The following is a 26,399-nucleotide window of genomic DNA, read 5'->3' as shown; positions in this document are numbered from 1 at the left end:
ACGGAGGATTCTACCACAGTAATAGGATCTAGTGGGGTTCGAGGACTCTTATTGAAATCTCAAATAGTTATTTTTCTTTAGAAACCAGTTATCAGTATTTTATACAGTAGCAGTCTTTTTGGTCACTGACACGAAGATATCTATAAAAAAGAAATAACAATAGCTGTGATTGAGAAGTGGAACCTTCCACAAAACCCCTGGCCTAACCAGTTACTGTTCGTAGGCTGAGGAACTGGTTTGTGCTCTCACAAAATTTGCATCCTTTAGTAAAACGAACGATTACCACAGACGCTAGCAAATTAGCTTAGATAGTTGGTAAATAATAGAAAAACAGAGAAAATAAAGTATTTTCGGGTTGTTTCATTACATTATTCACTATCTTGAGTGTTTTACCAATCAATTACAATTGATTGATTGGAACTGGTTTATAAAAAACAATTAGCACCCATCTGAGCTGTGAACAAATTATATGAATTTGAAAGTTACGATTCGTAGAATTTATATTCAGATCGTTATGCCACCTTTGGATCCCAATTTAAGCGGGAATCCTCTTCCGCAGCTGGTATCGTTTAATCTAGTCTGAGGTTTTTGCCCTTCAACCGCCTTTACATTACGCTGGGAGAGAGATGCGAGGTTCATATTAACAGAGTTTATTGGTGGACCACCACAGGGGTTGGTGTACATGATTCACGCTAGATTTCACGCACAATGTTATACGACGTGGAAGAAATTTAGAAGGTCCACCTGGTAAATCCTTTAATAAAGTGGGCAAAAGGAGAATTTTTTCTACGCCATTTTTTTTTTCTTTTGATTTAGTTAGAGAATATTTAGTTATGGATTTTTGAGGACATTGACAACAATTAATCCATTGCTACTTCAATTGAAAACTATACTTTCATTTAGGATACATCTTAATCACTATCTCAATAAGATTGTTTCTGATAATATATTTAAAAAAATAATACATGTAACAAGATCTCTTTAGGAAATGAAATAAAAATTAAAAATAAAGCTTGGACGGCTCCAAGACAGCAGATGGGATAGCGCTAAACCTACGACCGATGATATCTCGGTAAACCAAGGAAAACCGGCTTTTAAGTCAGCACTATTTCAGTACTTGCTGGAATTATAAGCAAGAATAATCTATTCTAGAGTCGTAATTCTCTCTATGGCTATCAAGTTAATTCAAGAAGTATGAGACTACCTGACCCGAACTTCTGAAAACATCGGTATTTGGGTTGTCCGATCATTCAGCACAAAAGCATAATGAGAGAAGATAGTTTTCTCGACCAGGGGACACCCTACGTACCCCTCCCCTACGTACCTTTGAAGGGCTTGAGTTATTTACAGCAAAAGAAAATTGCAGCTTTAATGTATCCAACAAAGCGTTGGAATAGAACAAATAGTTGCAGCTTTTGAAGGATAAGGCCAGAGGAGAAAAAATGCACTATTAGCTACACGGCTATTAATAAGTTTTTATGGCATTACTCCAACAAGACTGAAGGTTGTTAAACCAATTATAGACCTCTTGAATGGCCACTGGAGATTAAGTAAAGATGCATCATCATCATATAGGCCTGTCAATGGATAGCGTTTGAAGGTTTGACAGAAAGAAGACGAGGCATTGCACGTATAAAGAGAACTTTTCGCGAGTATGAAGTATCTGGCTGAGAGTTCGGCACTAAAAATTCGTGATACTAAGATTTACGCAGGAGACCCTCTACAGACTCTTACATCTAATCAAACAGACTGAACTGGAGAGATGCTTCATCTGGAAGATGCAACGAGAATCCCGGGTCATAGATGGATTGGCTGCCCAGCCAACCTCCAAGGAGTGTGAGCAAAAAGATAGATTCAGATTTCTTTATAGATCTAGTAAATTAAGCCATTTAATGTTTTCATACAGATATTGTCTGGAAATTTCATGAATAATTCATATAGTGTTCGTTACATTTACATTTTTTACGGCTTATTATTAAGATATATTTATTTATCCTTTCATTTGTTTTTGGGGAAGCTTAATTTCTATAAACCTCCCAGAGTGCATCTAAACATAACATATGTATATGTGACTGTTTGGCAGCACTGAAGGTTTTGTTGACACGTTTCCAAAATATAGCTCTAATTACTATAAGTCACTTTTAAACAAAACAATTTTAAGAGAATATGTATTTTAATTTTATTAAAAATAGTTAAATAATTTTGATATTCTATTTGAAAAAGAAGTAAATCAAGTGAGGGTCCTAACGTTGGAAATTGGGCCACCATATTGTCTCCCTTCCTGCATTGAATCACAGTCTGTTAATTAACATTTTTAAATCACTTCTTTGACTATAATTCTACTTTAAAATTATTAAAAACCAACTAAATTTCTAAAGGAAGTATTTAAGACCTTTAAATGCTACAATAAACAATTTACCACTAGGTCGGTGGGACATTTAGAGGTTATCAGGCCAGCAACATTTCTAAGGTCACAACTTGCACTTTTAATTTTGCATTAAGTGTTTTCTAAATTAGCCACGCTAAATTAATTTTATGTTGCCTGTAAAATCTAATGAAAAGGGCTAGTAATTTTGCGACATTACAACTACAAAGTTTCTGTGTGGAATATTAATTATTTCGCAGCTAATTCGGCCAGCATTATTTCTCTAGATTAGTGTAATTAGGATATGGGAGAAAAAAAATTGGAGAATCTTTTAAAATGGAAACTACAAGATTGGTCACAAAAGGAAGGGATATTTCATTATGTTGCAGGTGAGAGCAATAATGACTCATCTCAGGCGGTCCACAAACACCAATGCACTTCATTTTGGAATAAAGAAATTAACCGGATAATAAAGAAAATAATTCAGGTACAATTTAAACATTAGAAGAAAAATGGCTATATTGGAACAGATGATGATTTATTGGACAAAAAAAAAAATGAAACTCGGAAAGGCGAAGTAATGACGGCCAAGTTGTGGCAGAACGTGAATGTAGAAGGTGAGGTTCTACCAAGGTCGCAATGATAAGAACTGAGGTCTATTAATCTTCATCAGAACAATTATTACTGCCCGTCCATGACATCATGTTGACAAACTGCAAATATAGTCTCTCTAAAAGAATTAACAACAAAAATATTGTCTTATTAAAGGTACTTTTTTTTTCAAGTTTTTTGCTATCTTTTATCTTTTATTCTTTTTTTCAGGATTATCCTAGCAGATGCTGGAGTTTTATAAGGTGAAACTTCTTTTCCAATGGGAACTTTCAAACTTTACTAGTTTAGGCTTCTGAATAATTGATTCAGAAATCTGTTAACCAAAATTTCTTGAAGCTTTTTAAGCTAGGTGGCCTCCTTCTCTTTACATTTTTCGTTATATTTTTTATTCATGAGGCATCTTGTGGCACATTAGATTAGGATTCGCTCATCATTTACATATATACGATGATGTTTCTAGAGTTGAGTTTGAATTATCTGTCTTTTGGCGGTACTGAGAAAGTTTCCGTTCTTCAATATCCAAAGCGCCTTCTACTAAACAGTTCTAATATGAATGATACTTCTTTGCTGCCTTTTATTGGAGCTCCTAGTTTTTTTTTCCACTGGTGTCATAGCTCCGAAAACCGATGCTGTCCTAGTCTGAGTCTTTAACACCCTCATGAACTTCTTAGAAGACTGGCTTTAGAAATGACGATTAAAACTTTACCCTAACGAAAGCAAGAACAACACATTTAAGGAGTATGTTTCTTCTTAAGTAACAAAATACCTATTTTGGACGAAGCCCAATACTTAAAGACTGAAAATGAACGAACATTTAACAAGGAACCCCCATACAAGACTGAAAAGACTAGACCTCAATCGACACTAGAAAATTCCATCAAGACTAATTGCCAGAAACATTCTCTAAATATCAAAAGACTCGGTCTTACTCAGTCTTCTAGTAGGCCTTTGGATCTATTGTGGCTCAAGACGCCAGTCTAACTCAGTCTTAAAACCTCAAAGACAAACGGAAGCTAGGTTGGAGTTCAACTAAGCTACCTCTTCCAATAATTCCAATCCAAGTCTTTTGGCCAAATCCCCAAAGCTCTAATCCACATTGCACAGACCTACAAATCCCTTTTGTATCCCAATTAATCAAATACCGTTACCACTAATCCCACGCTTCGGGACCTCCGCTGATCCTAATTCGTTCATTCAGAGCTAATCCACACTCACTGTCCCAGATATCCCTCCAAGACGACAGCACTGAGACTACCCTCAGAGATTTGTCTCAGAGCCCAGTGGTCAGTGAGACAGTACCTGTGTGAGCATACACCGTAGTAAATTTCTTTCTGACTACAAAAAATGTTAATAAAATTCTCACTTTCTACCTCTTATGTTAGTATCACTTTCAATTATTGAAAAATATAATATAACTAGTCGAATTATAAGGAAAACTCAATGAGTTATTTAGACATACTTTCTGTTGAACAACAGGAGATAATTTTTTAGTTTATTGTTAAGAATTTAATCAATTGTTTCAAAATATATTCATTGAAAACAAAAAAGATAACAAGACGATAGTAAAATCGATTTTCGGTCACTTAGCCTCCATTTTATAGATATGAAGTTCTCCGGAAATATCTCGAATATTTCTGTACAACAAGCAGCAGTTTGTGTTCAGTAATCTAACTCAAATCAAATACTAGCTCTTTATACTTTTTTCATTTCAAAGAGTAATGAAAAATACAAATATAACTGCTTAACACGTTGACCTCCAATAACTGTTATTAAAACTGTGCTTCCATTTTATGAATGTTATGTCTACTAGTGCGCTACAAATTATAATCACCTTCGACTTCGTTCTTTAATTTACAATATGTGTATTAAGCAAACTCTGGTTAGTCAGTACACAATAATCTCCAGGTGGTGTGGTATTTATGCTAGATCGATCACAGCTTGTACTAAGCGCCTGCATGATTTAGAATATCATTCGATACTAATTGCAAAACATGTACTAATTAAAATTTATTGCTCCTACGTAGTTACTATTTATAACTTTGCAATCCTTACTAATTCACTTTTTCTTTGACACTATCTAGTAAGCAGTAACTTAGCGTTTTTTAACAAAAATGTAACAGAGACATTTTAAAAGATATTATGGATTTTTTTTTCCACAATTATAATTGATAATTCTACTAATTCTAATTTGAATTTTTGCTGAAGTTAGTTCAATTAGAAGTTTCTTTGACATTACCAACGATTTGAAGAATCTTAAAGTCATACATCTTAGATATTTATGGATCAGCTATCCAGTCGTAAAACGCGTAAATAAAATAAAAAATGTTTTTGAAGGAGTCAAAAAGATTAAGGTCAAATTATGATTTGTAATTCAATAAAGATCATGATTTGGAATTTATGCTATTTTCTAGAATTTTATTGCCTTCTTCTCGCAGAATCAAAGTTTGTCAAAATTGTGTTTAATAGAAAAATCAAGAAATTCAGAAATCAGTAATAACTCTTAAACCGATCTCTTGAATGAACATGGCGTATTCCAAAAATGAAATGCTTGTTAGATCTTTAAAAGCTATTATTTTTTTTAAATATAGTTAGTTTAGCAAGTCTAAACAAGAAGAGCTGAGGCAATTTCAATCTCTGAGGCCAAGGAAGCCATTTATCAAAAGCAGTGCAAAGGAATGTCCGAATGCAGCCGTAACTTTGTGAGTACCCCATACTTGGTATGTTCTCCAATCGGAGCAAACACTTTATACGAAAAAATTAAAATAAATGCAGTTGCAATAGACTGAAAAATTCACGTTATCATACCATATTTCAACTGCAGTTGACCTCATTATTTAACTCTACTTAAATTATATTTTTTAAAATTAATCCCATGTTTGTATAAACAAGTAAAAACGAGTTCTGTCTTATCCCCTTTCTAATTCTTGACAGGACACAAACAAAATTAAAGTAACATTTAAATTCTGAAAATTTTTCAATTATCAGCTGCATGGGGTTTCATTGTCAACTGAATTATGTTTACTTGAGGAATAGCCTAAAATTGTTACAATTGAAAACTAAATTTTAAACGCCTGTTAAAACATTGTTTTTTTTTACATTCTGAATTAAGCTGTTAATATTGTCAAGTTGACAAAATATTGTGAATATATCTGAAAACTTAACTTCCGTTTTAAAAGCACCCAGTGAACATTACTAATAATTATATATATATAATGGTTGCAGTATATTTAATGACCATATAATTTCAAGTTAGACATCTAATGACTAGCTCAATTAATGACCTCTTAATTGAAAGGAAGCTGTGGTATGCGCGTTGGTCGGATACTACCACGTGGTGGCTTATTGCTCCAGTTGGGTGAACGCACTCAATCACAACTCTTTCAAGATCCAACATCTGAAGCAAAATATAGAATCTCTTCCGCTAATGATTAATAATATCTGCGTAGACTATCTAAACAACATTAGCGTGCTAAGGATACTGTAATGATCATATCCTATTTAGAAGATGCTATTCAAGTCAGGTCCTCCATATAGATTCATTTTTATAGATAATGATTTGATGCTTTGCTCTCTATGACATTCTTCATGGCCATTTGAGAAAGGTATGAACGAATTAATTCCCAAATTCTGAATTCTAACAGAATACAGTCGAACCTCTCAATAACGGACACTGGAGGTGGTCGTTAGAAGGAGGTAGGCAAGGTTCATAATGAAAAAATATGGGTTTTTTTTTCCAAACATCTATTTAAAAATTGTTTATTATTAATAGATTTAAAAACGTGCATAATTGCATAATTATTTAGCTATATGATATGCATCAAGTTTTTCTTAATTATCCAAAAAATTTATCAAAAAACTACTTATTATTGACTTATTTAATAATTTTTATAATAATCATCACATTTATTCATAACAATAATAATTTATGGTAAAATTATCATCATACTATCATCTATTATTAGAAAAATAGAACAAACCTTTCGGCAAGTTGACGATGGCTCGATTTGGTTTTTGCAAAATCTTCTAACACATTTATTTTCTCTTCTAGAGTTAACCACTTTCGTTTGGGAGACATATCGGAAAAAATATTGTTCGTCCAAAGTAATATTGAAAAATGATTAAAATGGTACAAGATGTATGAGCTTATATAGAAAACTTAAGGAAAAACCAGAAAAAAATACAAAAACTTGAGAGGGGATAATTATTTTTATCACCGCGTCAAACGAACTTTTAAGAATAAGGTAACATATAATCCGTTGCCCAAAATCAATGTCCGCGGTCACTATTTAGAGTGACCGTTAGGCGAAGGTTCTTTTATATAGAAAGAGTATATGGGTAGATTCGATTAGATTAGACTAGGGCGGCCTCAGGGCCTACGCCACTGCGACCCCTTTGGGTCTATTGTGGCTCCCCTAACTTTAAAGCTCACCCTCCAGACCTGTCCTTTTAATTAGACTCTTAATGCTGGAGAGTGACTTTTGGGTAAAACTCACACGCCTTGGTTTTTCCTCCGCGAGAAGTAACATCCTTAGCCACACGAGCCCCTCACACTGACACAACACGTGTAGTGCCGTTTCCTTCTCTTCCTGACAGAACCTACAAAGGCTATCATCTGCCAGGCCCATGCGATGCATGTGTTTTCTGAGTCTGCAGTGGCCAGTCAATAGGCCTACAATTATCCTGATAGCCCCCCGGCCTTGACGGATTAATTCTGCAGTCAGCCTCGGCGAATAGCCTTTAATAAACTCCTTCGCCTGTCTCTGCCCAGTGGTGGCAAGCCACCACTCCTGAGACCTACTCTGCACCCATAAGTTAATGGTCGCAGTCTTAACACACTCCGGAACCCCAAAACAGGGCTCCGGGCCAACGAAGTATCCCGCAGAGCCTTCCCGGGCCAATAAATCTGCCGCTTCGTTACCCTTATGTCCTGAATGACCAGGTACCCAGACCAGAAAGACCTTATTTTGGTCACTAATTTCCTTCAGGGCACCCAGACAGTCCCAAACCAGTTTTGAGTTAACCTGATAGGAACTAATTGCCCGTAGAGCAGCCTGACTATCCGAGAAAATTACGACCTTAGAATTAATAATTCCTCGCCCTTCAATCTCGGTAGCACAGAACCTAATTGCAGCTAGCTCAGCCTGAAAAACTGTAGCTAGTTTCCCTAGGCTAACCGAAAAGCTACATTTCGGCTTCACCCCGTACACTCCCGCTCACACACCCTTCTCCATCTTGGAGCCATCAGTGTACCACATTGAATCTCCCACCACTGGGGGTCCACGTCTCCAAGCCTCCCGGTCTCCAATACAGACTTTGAACGGCTTGTCGAATATATGGGTAAAACGGGGAAATCCAAAAACTGTCCGTAAATGGAGGTGGTCGTTAGTGAGAGTGTCCTTTATGGGAGGCTCGACTGTAATGAAGTGTTTTATGCATATTACTATTTTTAATTATTATTTTAAAGTAAGAACAATAACTATGTTAAAGAATTTAACATCCGCTTTTATATGTAAATAAAATAAAATAATTTAATAACAAAAGTATCAACGGTTACCCTTCTATGTAGGATCTGTTCATCGTAGAGCATTGCTCCCATGATTTGGGATACGTATTATACTTGTCACAGCAATAATAATTGAAAAAATTATCCTTCCATAGTTTTGAGTAACTTTTGTCTTCCCGTAATTGTAAAATTATCAAATAGTATTCGGACAGTCTAAACAGATTAATCTATTCGAAATTATTGGAAGAATGATCTGCATTCGGTGTTTGGTAATACCGCTAGCAATTAATATCAGATTTAAAGTCCAATTTTTCGAGTTTGAAATATCGATTAACTGGTCTTGACATTGAATGAACGGTTTTTCCAGTTTCCGGTGTATTTGTAGATAAAGATATCAAGGATTCTTGGTACTTACTAAATTGTAGCTAATGAAAGTTATGAAACTGGTTCACACTAGAGTTCATTCGAAAAAGTTTGTTTGCTATTGATCTTTCATATTTCTATTATTTTCTACAAAACTTCAAGACTTTATTTATTTTATTAAGGAGTTGGAGTACCATCATCACATTCAATTAGTTAAGTGCAATGTGAGTTTGTTGATGTATTCAAATATTGTTTAAACTGAATGCAATACCGAGTAGAACAGTTTGAAAGGAGCCTGGGTAAGTACTGTTGTGCTATAGTTAGATCTACAATTTGGTTTGACAGTCCGCTGATAACACACAGGTTATTGTAATGTTGGGTACAACTGCAGAGATAGCATACACACAGAAAGGCAACACTTACATATAAACGAAACCTCTACTCGAACACAGCGAAGATAAACTGGTTTAAGGCGTGTTTCCAGGTTCGGACACAAAAGCATACTAACAAACACAAACATTGAACAAAGTTTGTTATATGTGGGTTCTTCCCTTTTCATTCCTATGGAAACTGTTGTCGACAAGGGTCTGATAGCTAACTGATTCGGGAAACTAAGTAGTAGCTTCCTACAGATACAGTGATTCAGAGAGAGAGAAGTTACTCCTTCGCAAACATCGGCTGACAGAGCTCCAAAAATAAATAAATAAAAGAATAAAAGAACATCAGTCGTTCAGCAGAGAATGCTTTGACTCTGTCAATGTTTGTCATCAACGGCAATGAGAAGGCAGACGTGCTGGCGAAAGAAGGGTGATCTCTTCAACAACAGGTTACTACCCATCGTGATCAGCAAGAGGATAGAAAGGACAGTATGGTTAAGAATAGCAGCCTAATCCCTACTTCTTTGCCACACGGGCTGATGCTGTAGCCATCTTCTGGACTTTAACAGGCCATCATTTCCTGCAGAAATATCTTCAACGTCGCAGATTGCGAATTCTACTCTTTTATTCCCTAACAGGAAACGTGTTGTGTCAGTGTGAGGGGCTCGTGTGGCTAAGGATGTTACTTCTCGGGGAGGAAAAACCAGAGCCTGTGAGCTTTACCCAAGAGTCGCTCTCCAGCATTAAGAGTCTGATTAAAAGAACAGGTCTGGAGGGTGAGCTTTAAAGTGAGGGGAGCCACAATAGATCCAAAGGGGAACGCAGTGGCGTAGGCCTTGAGGCCGCCCTAGCCAAATCTAATCTAATCTAACAGGAAACAGGAGATAGAGCAGAATACCTAGGAGTATGTCCAGCGTTTGATAATGTTGGCCCCGACATACTTGTCAGAAGATCGCGCAAGGTTCTAACCGAAGGTCCTATCATGATCAGTTGAGAATGGGCTTAAGATGAATGATTGAATACATGAATTCAGAATAAATTATGAATTAGTAATTAGTTTTTAGATGCTGGGTTTGTGTAATTTTGTATTAGAATATGTCAGACAACTGTTATTACCAATTTATTTAGCTTTCACATTCATCATCTCACTAAAATTTTCCGTTATTAATAGCGGTATGAATCAAAATGAAACAAAATCAATTGCAGAAGTAACAGAAAATGGATATTTCCACTCAGTACCCGATCTAGCCCAGTGGTTTTACAATTTTTTTGCTGCCTGAGGTGGGACAAATGACTAGGCGCGCCAATTTGAAGAGGTTGTGGCGCTTATTCTAGAACCTGATTGCTTGAATTCAGGGTGGTAAAGATTTCCTTTCCTGAGGTCGTTGCCCATACTAAGTTAACCAACTTAGAACCTGAAAGAATAGATTGCCACGTGTGATCTCCTTTGTTTTTAGCTTCACTGTCCTATATTGTAAAATGTAGCAGCATCTTTTAGCTGGATAATCTGATATCTTCCTTTTTGAAGCTGGACTAGATGGGAGCAAGGGGAAGCATCTCCCAAACGGAAGAAGTCTTTTTGCTCAATCAATCAATTTGATTGGACCATAGGAAAAAAAAGTCACTAACAAGAAACTTCTCAAAGCCGCATTTAAAATGCAACGATAAACGGGACGAAAATTCTCATAAAAAATACTACGAGATCTGTTGCGCATTAACCACTCGCCTTATTTCTACTGAGATTCAAAGAAGGCCTTGTTGGGTCCATATAGTTCGTTAATCGCATTGAGGAGCTCCCATTTTTTCAATGCTCAATTGCATTCTAATTATTTAAAAGTAAAGTAATTGCCTACTTTTTCAGACAGGCTTTACGTTCAACTATCAATTAGGTGTCGTGGACGGAGGAGACTAACAAACATACTTTACTGTAAATTTCTTTTATTAACCATCCAAGGCCTAAGACCGGGAATCGAACCTAGTACCAAAATACATACTAGCTTTTTGTCTTGCCTCTATCCGCTCGGCTACCGTGGCGCTTCATTCTAATTATTTATTTCAACCTCTAGGCAAATATTTCGTACCTTATTTTAATCAATACATTCTCCAATCATCTGTACTCGTTTTTACACTCAATATATACGAGTATTCTTGAAATAAATGGAGATTTAAGAAATAATTTATTTAGAAAACTAATTAATTATTTATGGAATTATTTTTATTGAAAACTGATTATGGTAATTAGGAGGGAATAGTTGTTTTATTCGACAATAATAATTGTAATGTTTTAAAATTAGAACAAAAAATTAATGAATTTTTACTAAATGAAATAACAAAACGTTTAAGAATGCATAGTTCCGTATATCGTAATTTAGTTCCGTAACACACCCTTTTTGACATATCCATTCACACATTACACTCATACAAGTGTAACTGATGTCCTAGCTGGATCAAACTCATGTATTATTCAAATGATTTGCAAGAAAAGAAATTATTCAAATGTTTAACTGATACCCAGTAATGCGAACTACCGGGTAATTTGAGAGCACACTTCAATGATGCGCTGCATGTTAATGCATGTTTGTTCCACAACAGCAATTTGTTCATTTATTGTTCCTGTCACTTCTACAATTGATTTTGTTCAATTCCATTCAAGCCTCTAATAATGAAGTAGTAATTAAAAATAATACCTTTAAATTAAATTTTACTCTTACTAGTATAAGTAAATATTATGGTCATATTAAATTTTGTTAAGTGAGTAATACACAGCTTTCTATGATCTCGGCCGAATATTTATGCAACTGCCATCTAGATAGGCAAGAAAGGCAGTGCCTACTAAATAGTTCGGCAGTTACATTTTCCTTCTACAGCATAATATGCATCCATTTCATCAAAATATTAAGGTTAATCTGATTATTATGTATAAAATGCAGATTAACATTTGGCAGATTAGGTCTGCAAAATCTGCCCCAATTTTTATGCTCACACTGTTGCAATGCACGATTACAAATCCTCACTCAGTACCTTTACGACTTATCCAGGGAGAAATCAACCAAATTTGATTTTTAATGGCATAAGTTTCGTTTTTTAAATTTTTGTTCTTTAATTTAGTAATTAAAATACTTAAGGCGGATAGCTAACAATTACAAAATAAAAACGAGAGACTGTACCGTTACAAGCAATCAGAATATTCAAGAACGTTTCGCTTTTTTTTTCTTTTATTTTTAGATAAAAATTCCGATCTTCTCATCTGATGCAAACATGTCCAGCTCATTGGGTACTGAAATATTCCAGCTTCTACAGCACTTTCTACCACTTTCCTAAACGCTGAATGTGCACTGGAGAAATGAAGAATGTTAATTATTGCGTCTCATCTGAACGAAGCAACATGGAATCTCACGCTGGTTAAGATTGAAGCCACCATTTAGAATCCTGGAAACAAAATGCAGATCATATCTCCGCCATATATTCACTATGGAATCAAAATTAAGTCTCGTCTTCATTATACTTCCTTGAACATTTGAGGAAGCTGGCAAATTTTCTTTTGCAGTTTTTCTAACACCTTTATTTTACCACTTTGAGCAGATTCCAAATAATGGAGGCAGTAGTATATGAATTTCACGCCATTGGAATCCTTGATGTCCTTGCAATGCCTAAACATAAACCCACTACATTGTTTCGCCTTCTTGAACTCTTCATCAATGTGCTCTTTGAACTGGTGTCTTTCGTCCATGAACACACCAAGGTTCCTCAAAGAGTGTAAGAGGCCAAATGCGGATTTTTCTCGCCAGTGAAGGTAATTGTCGAGCATTTCTTAATGTTCAAGTCCAAGCTGTTCTTTATCGAACACTCACGCAGGTAACCCAGGTATTTTTTTTGTAACAATTGAGTTTCATCCTCTAACGACGTTATAATAAAAATAAAAAGAGTTTCGAATCAGTAAAATGAGAGTCTCGTTCATGTAAACCGATATCTGCAAGGACCCAACTTAGCTCGTTGTGGAACTCCCGAAGTAAAATATAATCCAGTTGAAGAAATAGAAATTGTATTTGACGGATGAAGTTCTTCGTTTCAAATACAAAGAAAACCAGAGAGTAGCGAATTGTGGATTCCTAATCATTCCAGTTTCTTGGTACAACAAGCTAACGGAGATTGCATCAAATGGCAAGCGAAAATCGTGTCCATCTGTAAATCCTCTTCAAACGCCTCCCGACTGTAGATTACGAAACAATCCATGTCGAACCTTATAGAGACTATTTAGTAAATATTCATAGTATAAATAAGTTGTGCCAATCACAGCTAATAATTTGTGCGTTTCACACAGAATTTTTTAGAATCAGAATTTTACAATGGTGCGATTAAAAAAAAAAAAGCGAAGACAGCATTATCTACGTTTAGTTATTTTGAGGAACACAGAAATCCTACCATTCACTTCCAATCAGCTATGGATTACATTGCAAACAACAAGTGCAAATTGAAAATGTTGAACGCAATTAATCAGCAGAGTAAATCAATAAAGAATACTCACGGATTCATTTAACATTGACTACATTCCAATCATCTCGCTTCCAATGAATCTCGCCAATCATGATTGTTTGCGAAATAGGCTAGTAAATAATACATCCACCATCTTGTCTGTTATTTAAATAATCTAAATTAATTATCAATAGATCTTGACTTCCTCTAATAAGGGAAGGAAAATGTTTGTGATAATATCAAATTTTATCGAAAACTGCACCAGACGAAAATATTCTTTTTCAGGTCTTCTGAGACTGGGAAAAAAAGCGTTTTTTTTTTTTCAAAATATGTGTGAATAAAATATCTTAAAAACGAAAAATACCCGGGAACTGAACCTTGAGACTTCGATTGGGTGCCACCAAACGACTCTAGGGCAACTTAAAGTAAAGTAATGCCTATTTTTTCAGGCAGGCTTTACGTTCAACTACCAAATTAGGTGTCGCGGACAGAGGCGACTAGCAAACATACTTTAATGTTAATTTCTATTAACCATTAAATAAAAATCCAAGACCTGAGACCGGGAATCGAACACAGTACTACAAATATTCGTAGCTTTGCGGGCCTTGCCTCTAACCGCTCGGCTACCGTGGTGCCTGAAGTACCACTTCAATGAATCTTGGTTTCATTTTTTTTCTCGACAATAACTCCGATCTTCTTTGAACCTGGACTATTTCTTGCACACATATTGTTCTCAAACTTTTAACTGAAATATTTTTCTAAGCAAATTTATAAAGGAGACTTCTGTGAAATAAGGATTGGTAGAGCTTCCTTTAAAGAATTTCAGGATAATGTTCAGTCCTGTGTCTTGTACAATATAGATGTACAGCTAAAATTCCGAGTAAAAAAACTACCCACCATTTTGTATGAACCTTAGCGAGGTTTTTAGGGCGGAGAGAGTAAGCTCTCCTTAAGACACGGTCGTGTTAGTGTTAATATCAGATTTGTTTCCTCTAGAGTGCTATTGCGGTCTAGGGTCAGGTGCGGCTCTCCATAATCAAGAGTCTGAATTAACGGACGGGTCTGGAGGGCGAGTTCTAGAGACCACAATAGATCTTTTGAGGTCGCGGTGGTGTAGGCCTTTTAGGTCACCCTACTAGAATCTATCTATCTATCTTGGTCTAGGGAGGTATCTGCTAACCCCCTCAAAGACGGATAACAATATTAACAGTATCTCATGTTGTCGTATGGTACTCATGATCCAAGAAATCGTGTCTGCTACCAACAAATTTTAAACCTAAGTGGGAAACATAATTCTACAATACTGAATCAATTATGCCTTGATTAATAATCCACTTTACAAATATCATTAGTTTGATTAGTATAGGGTTAGAATTTATGATAATGAAGAAGTAATATCTAGAGTATAGCATCAGTAATTGTATTAAGAATTACAGTTTCCATTTAACGGAGGTTCCTAATTGGTGGAAAATATTTTCTATCTCATATATATATCTAGTTGCCGCCATTAAATAATTGAAACAGGCTAGTGGGTTGTAAAATTAATTTACAAACGTCAATTATATAATTATTTTATAACTGCCTCTCTGGGCGCGTGTGTTAATAAAGTGCCAGCACTGGGGCGATGGTAAGTCAATAGTGTTGATATGTGAGCAAACTGAACCGTACCATGACTCATCAGCCAGCCACAGGACTAGTCCAAACAGTACAATTGTAAGGTTATACACATTATAGATCTGTCATATAATGCAGATTCACTTCAAATAACAATGTCATTTATTGCAGCTCATAGTGCATCTTTGAGAAATGAACACTTTTTGCTCATGCAAAGCACATCATTAAGCAAAAAAAGAATTACAAATGTATTCAATAATTATTGATTGATGGATAATAAATACTAAAAATTATGAAGTATTAAAGCCCAAAACGAAAGAATGCATTAAAAATATGAATAAATTGTCTACTAGAAATACATTTTCTGTTGCTTTAGTCCATAGTGCGGGAGAACGTACTATAATCTCTTCTTGCATTATAATTTGGGACATTGAGCTACTTCGGGCTGACGTCTTGATAAACAAAGTGACGTAAGTAGTTCAAACAAAATATAAAGGAGGGTTTGTCCTACAATTTAAAGAAAATTTGGGAATTTTATCTTTTATAGAAAAAGAGAAAAAAATTGTCAAAGTTGGGTGTTTTTCAACGTTACGCTTTTTCGTGTAGTTTTTGATGGTCAACCCTTATACAACTGTCCTACCGGACAGTTTTAATACATCTCGTCAGAACAGACAGGAATACCCTGCGTATTGCATCCCTAGGCACCTGGATATCATCTCTAACATCTACGTAATTTCTTACACGTAACTTTACCAAAAATATTTAATTATTTTACAAGTATGAGAAGCTCGAGTTTTCATTCACCAAGTCCTGGTTTTTACTTACGCGAGCATCCTCATCTACCAGGTAATCCTCCTGGTTATTTGAAGCGAACATGGCTTAAGAGACCTACTCATATGAACGAATTTATTTACCGCGAAAGTATTCACTAAAGTCTACTCTAACAAGCTGAAACAATAATTACAACCGAAATATTACGAATAATCTCGAAACTCTGTACTAGTTTCTAACCGCATCCACAGTGATCTACGTATATCCCTTTCGCCTATGAACCAATAAAGTATCCAAATATTGCAAGTTTCGGTTTGTCACATTTATTTGTTAGATTTTTTCTTTGATTGCATAAATTTTTCTAACAAATGATGAACATTTTGTTTTTAAACGATATAATTATAATATTGGTCACTATAACTGCAGGAAGTTATGTCTAGCTTTTCTCCTGACTAAACAGGATACATGCGATCGAGACAGATATTCTATTTGAGGAATCATCACAAATATTTGTTTATACAATTTTTTTTTTGTCTGTGGTAATTTTTTAATAAAACTGAAAGCTTTCTTTGAACCTCGCCTAATGATTAATATTTATCAATATAAACTTGAAGTTTTTAGTCTGTTTTGCAGATCAAAGGCTTTGTACAATAACTTCCCTATTGGTGCAGAAATAACTTTTATGATGTTCAGCCTACAAGAAGATATGTTAAGCTTTCGTTCTATATTTAATCAGTCGTAAAAATTAAAAAAAAAAGAAGTTTTCAAATGCCAGCATCAGAAGGCCTGATGTTAGCAGGATGAAGAAGTTTTTATATTCCCTTGACGATGTTATCAGTCTGACTTAAAAACTAAAAAAATAAATTTAGGTCTAAATTTTGTTCAACTGATAATAACTTCAATAACAAATCCACTTATAAAGCAATGGATGTTCTTTTCAGTAGTAGCCTTCTCACTAGTTGTGCAGAACATTAAAGTTGGGGAATGATTGGCAGGGGTGGAAGCGATGTGCTAAATTGCCCGGAAGGCTACTTGTGACTGTGATGTTGATCTGGGATGTGATTTGAAGAGTAACCCTTAGTCATACACTGCGACATTTCTGACAGATTAATTTTGACTCACAGTAGGGATATTCTTGAGATGAGGGAAAAAGCCGTGGGTACAAAAGATACGCTGATATAACTTTTAGATATTGTCCCCCAAAATCCATCTATATACAATATAATGGCCATACTTTGTAACTGTTTTTACAAACTTCTTTCATTTCTTGTTTTATGAATATTAGGTTTTATAAAATTTGTAGTCAGTCCGGAGTTTTGCGTAGTCATCTAAGCAAATTATTAGAACCAATTAGCGATATATATTTTAGATGTAGCCCAGGTTTTTGACCGCATTTGACATCATGGATTATTCAAGTTAAAAAAAGAATCTTCATTCAACATACATTCTCTTTATAAATCAATTCTATCTTTCAGGATATACTGGCGCCACCGATAGCAGCTGAAGTTCAGCAGGAGTGTATGTATACTTGGTCATGACCTCTAACATCAAAATCCCTCCATAAAATGTGAAGTAAAAAGTGAAGTGAAGTAATGCCTATCTCTTTCAGGCCCAGGCTTTACATCCAACTATCGATTAGTTGTCGTTTACTGAAAAACAATTCACTTTACTTTAGGTGTAAATCACTTCACTGTAAATTTCTTTTATTAACCATTAAATAAAATCCAAGGCCTAGACCCGGAATCGAATCCAGTTCAACAATACTTCTTAGCTTTACAGGCCTCGCCTCTAACCGCTCGGCTACTGTGGTGCCTATAAAATGTGAATTTTAGAGATGGGAAAAAAAATTATAAATCAGTTCCGGTAGTTTTTTTTACCTGTAAAGGCTGGAAAAAGTTTCAGACACTTGTCGGTTGTAGTTGAAGATATGATTCTCTAAGTACATCAATAGACTACTAGAGTGTTGCTGTTTTTGGAATAACATATATTGAAGAATATACTAAAGACCTGGGGTCCCCCAAACTACGGCCCGCAGGCCACTTGCGGCCCCTTGAGGCCACTTATCCGGCCCCCGCCACATTTCCGGAAGGGTACCTTTTTCATTGGTGGTATGTGGCGGTGTCGTTCACGTACAGTACTACTTCCGGTGACGCGGGACGCAGTACGAAATAACAGCAGAAGTAGGAAGAAAGGCAAAGCCCTATAACTAAACCGGACATTGACCATCTCATTAGCCAAAAGCAGGCCCACAGAAATACTGGGCAGTTTGGTGATTTAAATTTACTTGTTCTTTATTTTAAATACTCTATTTGTTCCCGTTTTGTTATTTTACTTTAAAATGAGATATGTGCAGCGCGCCTAGAGATTAGTTCATTGATTTTTTTATAGTCCGGCCCACCAACGGTCTGATGGGCAGTGAACTGGACCCCTGTGTAAAAAGTTTGGGGGCCCCTGCTATAGAATATAGGCTTAATGGACTAGCAACTTAAGTAGCTTTAAGTAGAGGCGAGACCCTTTAAGCTAAGAAGTATTTTGGAACTGTTTTCGATTCTCATTCTAGAATTTGGGCTTTATTTAATGTATTAAATGAGAATATTAACTAAGGTGCGAAGCTACACGCCTCCGTCCACAATACATGATTAGTAGTTGGACGTAAAGCCGGTCGGAAAAAATGGAGACCACTTTTAATATCGCCACCATTAACTCGTCTACAGCTATTACGGTAAGGTGAGAGCTGTCCCTTTTCTCCTAGTTAATAAAACGCCCTGCACCTTCTTGAATAGATGATGCAAACAGACTGAAGAGAGAACAGACCTTTCTTGTGCAAGTAAATATTGCTTATCTTCTACTGCAAAGAGACATTGAGTCATGCAAGGTACCAAGAAATTCTTCAAGATCAAGAAAATTAGGTAATAAATTCAGTTTCAGACATTTTCTCTTATCTAGTGAGTAAAAGTAGAAATATCGTTTGAACTGCATGCGACTAACGATGACTTCAAAAATAGAAAGATAAACTTACACACAAAAAACAAACTTATAAAAAGAGAGGGAGATATTAGGTAGGAACAACAAAAATCCATGGACAAATTTGTTTTTTGTTATCAGAGGCCATAATTGATGTATTTCCGCTGTAACAACCATTTTAACACGAATGGATTGAGATTGAGCAATAAATCTCTACGTTAACAGAAGTCTGAGATCATGATAAATGATTGGATTAGTAAAAAAATTTCTGAATGGATGAAACAAACACCAGTCGTTCTAACCAGTAGACGTCAAGACTAAGGAATATTGATTCTTCAGATTAGCTCTGTTATATTTCTACATTATTATTACTTTTAACGATATCCTTCTAACATGGAAGCTAGTGTTATCGATATGGGCATTATTTTGCGCTTTATCTTCCACAGATATGAACAAAATACCTATTAATTTTTATCAGCGTTCCACATATTTTCTTTGTTTATTTGCTAAATATAGGAGACTTATCTAGAATGATTTTTTTTTTTTGATAAGCTAAAACATCAGAGCAAACTTCTAAAAAGTGCATTTAGCAAAAAATTAATACTCATACAATGTAGTTCGTTTCTCACACATTTCCTTGAATTCAGATTTTAGGAAACGATTCTAATACTCAAGGGAGCATTTTTTAGTGATTGCGTTTTAAGAAAATGTTCTCTAACCTACTAAAGACTTTGATGTACTTAGCCTAAGCGTCGCCTTCTAAAGCATAATTATGTTGTGAATAACTCACTTAGTAAGTCAAGACCATCATACTATACCTCCTTAGCTCCCTCCGCCTTTGACCATCCAAAGGCGTTGTTTTGGATGCTGGGTACTTTGGGCAAGCGCCATTCTAGATCGAGTGGAAAGGAAAGAGCGTGAGGCGCTAATAACCTTGCAGTTGATGCGCCGAAAAAAAAAAATAAATAAAAAAAATAACTCACTTAACGTTCTCCTAGCACAATTATTCTTTTCTTATTTTTCCTTTAATTAAACAAATTATAATCTGTATAAAAAAGTATAAGTTAGAAGAGAAATACGAAGTATTTCGTAAATAAGTAAAGAATAGGAGGATAGGTATTACCCAATGGTAGCACTACGCCAAAAACAAAGAAGGCAATTTAGGGAAAAATAGCCAAATTAGCCTTCCGCTAACTATATAATTATATAATTTCTATATATAATTATAGATTCTTAACTTACAAGAAATTTACAATTTTTTCTTGTTGCAAACTTACTATCACAATATTTGGATAAGAAAAAGTCAATGAGCGTTTCAAAATACAATTTTGTTGAACAGTGATTCTTTTAAACAACTGATCTGTTATCAACTGGTTCTTTTAATCAACTGGTCTTTTAATGATCTAGTATTTTTCATTAAATTGTTCTACAAATGAATGATTTTGTTGATTAGCTGGTTCTTACAATCAAATGGTTCTTTTAATCAACTGGTACTTTTAATGAACTGGTTATTTTAATCAAATGGTTAAATTATTAATCATTCATTCTTTAATGAATGATTTGTTAATTAAGTGGTTCTTTTATCAAATGACTTTTTTAGTCAACTGATTGTTCTTTTTTTTTAATCAGCAAGTTCTTTTAAAATTCATGGTGCAAAAGAAACTTCACTAAGAAAGGTCCAACAATAATGTAACAATAAGAGAAAAATGACTCATTTATTGGCCACTTGTTTATTAAATTGAAACAATAATTAATTAACATTAAAAAATAAAAATTAAACAAAATTAGGTAACGCATCGAACAAGTATTCATTTTTAGTGAATATAAAAATATTATATTTAGTGTTTTGAAGTGGCATTTATTGGTATACATGTGCGGATTTTATTTAAAAATAAGCATAGCTGACCCTAAGCTAGAAATAGAGGAGAGCCAGCTCCGAGTAGATAAGGACTCATTCTATCCCATTGCTCGGCCCTTTATATTCCAAATACTATTCTTCCACTCATAGCACGTACTCAGCTTTATTAAATTCTACTTTATTTATATACTATGTGATGGTAAGTAATAGTTGTAACATTAGTATCTGAAAATAATTATATTACTATTTACTTGATGTTGTTATTGCCAGTGTATTTGTGGATATTTTGGTATTTAATTGCAAAGCCTCCTCAATATTCCTTTTCTTTAATGTTATATACATCTTTATGGTGTGGCCTAAAATGAATTCACAGCTAAATTATAACTTAAGAGACACATAACTTTTCTGATTGACCATATTATTTCTTTATGAGACAAATTTATGTCTGCAGAGCTGCTCAGTTCATTATTGGCTTTTGGATTTGGGCGTGTAATACAGTCTATCACGACCAACACACCAGCCACTCTCGACAAGCTATGGCGCAATGCAGACTGAAGATAGTATCTAGAGTAGAGGTAATTCAAAGGAGCCAATTTATGAATGTGACTCTGAGGAATTGAGAAGGTACTGTAACGAGAATGGTATGGTAACCAGTGGGTAAACTGAATGTGAGAGGTAAGGTTTTCTATCGGATAGGTTAGAGGCCAACTCGTGACCTAGGTCCTATGTCTTATAGAGAACTCGTCTCAATAATAACTATAATAGTAATGTACGAGTATGAGTTGGCTGTGAATTACAGGATTGTAACTCACGCAAAAAAAGAAACCTCGGAAAAAACAAAAATTTAGTCTGATCGTTGGCGAAAAACTAGAGTTGATTTATTGACCGAATCCTCGCAAATACAATCTACAATTTTTACTAACAATAATAAAACATTTACGGGAATGTTGGATGCTAACAAGACAGTTGGTGCTGTCAATTAACCATCACATTGGAAGTACACTTGCAGACAGTTGAATAGGTAATTCGATCGAACGACGCAATATACAGGTATGTGGATGAGCAGTTAACTGTTTCTGGTAATTACCAACATTTGGTGAGTTAATTCGATTCTCTTACGTTTGATGCTAAATTTAAATTAAATGCACGTACACTGTTCACATACAACTTATATTTAAGAATAATTTTTATATTATAAGCATAGGCCGGAGGGTAAAGCGAAAATGAACATTTACAAAATGAAATAGAAAAATTAAGGAACCTCCTTCACCCAAAAATAAAATAAAATAAATAATATTTATATGTATTTTGTATGTAATTAATTATATATGTATAATTCCAAATACTTCTTAAACAGTGTACATTACATATGCAAACCAAGCTACCCTTACTGAATTTGATTGCAATTAGTAATGAAATAATGTATAAAATTTATTTTTTCGTGATATTTATCATTTATTTTTAACGTGCTATATTTGAATATTAATTTTCATGCCCTCGAACCCTTGGAGTAAGCTAAAAAGTCGTGGGAGTGTTCTAAAACACTCACGATTAAAAGAAAGTGTGTTAAGTCTGCGGCCATTAACCTTTAGGTGCAGACTAGGTCTCAGGAGTGGTTGCTCAACACCACTGGGCAGAGTCAGGCGAAGGAGTTCTTTAAAGGCTATTCGCCGAGGCTGACTGCAGAATTAATCCGTCAAGGCCGTGAGGCTATAAGGATAATTGTAGGCTTATTAACTGGCCACTGCAGGCTCAGAAAACACATGCACCGCATGGGCCTGGCAGATGATAGCCTTTGTAGGTTCTGTCAGGAAGAAGAGGAAACGGCACTGCACGTGTTGTGTCAGTGTGAGGGGCTTGTATAGCTAAGGATGTTATTTCTCGGGGAGGAAAAACCAAGGCCTGTGAGCTTTACCCAAGAGCCGCTCTCCAGTATTAAGAGTCTGATAAAACGGACGGGTCTGGAGGGCGAGCTCTAAAGCTGGGGAGCCACAATAAATCCAAAGGGGTCGCAGTGGCGTAGGCCTTGAGGCCGCCCTAATTTAATCAATTCTATTGTAACAACTAAAAGATGCAAGTATAAAGAAAAGAAAAAATAATTTAAAAAATCCAGGTTTAATAAAAAAACTGGTACGACTTAGGAAGCGTAAATGGGTACGAGATAAGTCACAGCGTGCATGTCAGTTAATGAAGCCCCAAAACTATTCTGAGAAAATCTTTCACAAAACTGCAAGAGGCAAACAAATCACTAATAGATATGTATGTAACTTCTACTAAAAAAGGTAAAAATGTATTTAACTAGTGTTTTCTTGCCTTAGGGCCTTAGGAACTTCCACACATCTAATGGAAATTACTCTCAAATGGCTATAAATGAATCTGGTTACCAAAAACAGTCTTAATTCATTGAAACGCAGATACCACTGTGCATGAGTATAACTATACACTGTTACCATTTGTATGACGAGAAAAGTAGTTTTGTAATCATTGAGGTACGATTTAAGCACCGGTACGACTTAGGCGACTTTCACCTACTCCGAGTCTTCCATTGATAAAACAATATTTCATATTGACGAAATAAGGTGAACGTGAAATTAGCTTCACTTTGCTTTTAAACAAAATGCGTTTACTTATTGTATACTTAATGTTTGTTACTATTTGGCCGCTAGAGAGTGTTACTTTGCACCAAAATTGCAACCATCACAGTTCCACAATTCGACCGGCGCACCAGTGCAGAAGTGGTCTAAAGTCTTCTCTAAGAGTACTGTGGGTCCTACAGAAGGAGGTTTGTTAACTTCAGTCCACTAGCTTGCGCTTTTGTTATCTAGTTAAATATTGTCGTACCACCGCGGTTAAAAGTGTTGGTAGATTGTTGAATGCGTTGCCAATGGCCCTATTCGGTGTACCCAACAGTCAAATAAAGAGATGGATCAAATTAAGACTATTCATCATGTATATTTCTTACAAGATTCCTACATGCCCTCCAAAATGTCAAGATCGAACGAGAATAAAATGCAATTGGAGAAAACACTGAACGCAATAGGAGAAAAAATGGTGTCAGTGTGACAATAGGTATAAGTGGGAAAATTTGTAAAAGGCTGTTTTTTATTTCAAACCTGGATCCTTAAAAATATTTTATGTAAAAAGAGCAAGAAGACTGAAAGTAACCTACACAGCCTAAAAAGGCTCTTTACGTACCAGCTGAATGGCTGATCGATGAAATATTTCTTAGCTGAGGTAGAAACCCTTTACAAAGAGATAAACTGCTGGTTTAAGTCAGCAATACCCGATGAAGTAGGGTTCTAAGTCTTTTGAAAGATAGAAATGTAATTCTCTGTGTAGTTTTTTGCTTCAAAATACGACCAAGATTTGTTTAAACTCTCCAGTCAGCGTTTTAACCAACTTAGTGAACAACATAGGCTTGTAATATTGTACATAGAGTATATATTGCATTTTATCTGAGTAATTAATAAAATAAACGCTTAAGAAAAAAACAAAAAGACATTTTTTTCAAAGTTTGAACTTTCTAGATTGTGCCACTTCATTATCTCTCACTCTCTCTAATCTTAAATCTTCCTAATATCGGTAGATACTTCCTAATATTTAAATAATAATAATTAGCTTATAGTGAGGCTTTAAGAGAAAGATAGTAAATGTTTACTGAATATAAGGATCTATACAATATATTAAATCATTAGCAAGGAAATATATTCTTGATTCATGCCAATACTGGTAAATCCCCTGGAATATTAGGCGCCAAGATAGCCGAGCGGTTAGAGGCGAGGCCTGCAAAACTAAGATACTGGGTCCGATTCCAAGTCCTCTTGGTCTTGGTTTATATTTAATGTTAGTTAGTTGCCTTCGTTACTTTACTTTACTTACTTTAACTTTATATTGTGCTTCCTTTACTTTATATTGCTCTGGAATAGTTATAATACAATTTTTGATAGAACTAATTGAAGTTTCTAACACAGTTAATTTCTAAGTGTTAGATCAAATTTCAAACCTCTATATCTCTCTTTGTATTGTTCAGATTTAAATGAACTATTTACCGAATCGTAGAGAAACGTTAAGTCTATAACTGCTTTAAATTACAATGTTCTAGTTGTAGTAGTTAATGAGATAAAGAAGGTTATGTCTTGAAGGTTTTCAAAATTTCAATTTCAAATTCGTTCATTTCAAACCTTTGTAGCTCTCTTGTTTAGACTTTAATAAAATCTTTACCGAATTATAGGGAAAAGTTTGGTCTATAACTGGAATAAACTGCAATGTTTTAGCACTTTCTCTCGCATGCTTAATTTCAGAAGTTTATTTTGAATCTCTAATCTAATCAGGATGTAAAAACAAAACTTTTTTTTTGTGATGAAGGATTATAAGATCATATAAAACGTTCAAAATAATTTAAAAAAAAAGCAAAATGTAGGTAGGTAATAGGGTTTTACATTGAAATTTAAAATTTTTGTAATAAATATTTAGTATTAAAAATACTGTTGCTGAAAAAAGGTTCAGTGTACCGAAAACATTCAGAATAAACAAAACTTGGTAATAGATTAGTTTAATTCCCTAGTTTGCATGCAAATTAGTTTGCACACATAGAGTCCTCTAGTTTGATAATTAGAACAGATTGGGAGAACACTTTACACGCAAATGGTGATCAATTATTTCTCATTCGTTAGTTTTACTAGTTCACTTATTCTGGCTATAAGAGGAAATAGTAAATTGGAATTGAGTTTTAGGATTTAAGATGCCCTAACTATGTAAAAACAAATATTTTTACGAAATATTTCGCGTGGATATATCATCACTGAGTAGTGACCAATCCTAGTCATATTTAATAATCGTTTTATTTCTAGCATCATCAGACGAATTGAAAGTTTTATTTTTACAAAACATTCGAAAATTTATTTTTTAAATGTTTTACGTTTTAAGTCAATATTTATTTACTTTAAAAAATTACATAATAAGTAATTAAAAAATAAAAAGCCGCCGTCAGGTTACGTCATGTCAATATATGAAAGAATACCAACAAATAGTACGTTTTACGCATACATTATGCGTGATGATTCATTCTAATCGATAAATTTTCTTGATAAATATAAACTTACTAAGTTTGAAAAGCGTCTCTCTTTATAAAAGTCAATTTACGGACGTACCTTATGGGTTCAGCCACCGTTGCTTTAATATCGACCGAAATTAATACCCTTATTATTTTGGGATAAAAGTAACATTATTGGAGAAGTAGTATCAAAAAAAACACAGAGAGGATGGGCAGATTCTTGGAGAGAGGATGTGCCAATGGGCCGGTTTTCTAAAACAAAATGTTCTCTTCATTTTGAAATCAGGGTTGTAATAATACCGAGAAGGAGACAAAACTTGAATCAAAATTTGAATAAAAACGGTTAAAAAAAAAATCCAATTTATAACGTTTTAAGGCATTTCTTATAATTTGGGCATCAAATCAAGCACCAAAAACCAACTTCTCCTCTTCTGAACTTTTGCCAA

General features: G+C 34.8%; 1 protein-coding gene across 5 annotated transcripts in view; it reads right to left on the bottom strand.

Annotated features, from left to right (window-relative positions):
- The window catches only part of LOC141455397 (limbic system-associated membrane protein-like), a 482,699-nt gene that overhangs the window by 16,550 nt on the left and 439,750 nt on the right, over positions 1-26,399 (bottom strand). The gene's annotated exons all lie outside the window — the stretch shown is intronic.

Source organism: Rhodnius prolixus, unplaced genomic scaffold (genome assembly GCF_049639745.1).
Source record: "Rhodnius prolixus isolate KJV_2025 unplaced genomic scaffold, Rpr scaffold_4, whole genome shotgun sequence".
In the NCBI taxonomy this organism is placed as follows: Eukaryota; Metazoa; Arthropoda; class Insecta; order Hemiptera; family Reduviidae; genus Rhodnius; species Rhodnius prolixus.
This window is presented reverse-complemented; position numbering and strand designations above follow the sequence as displayed.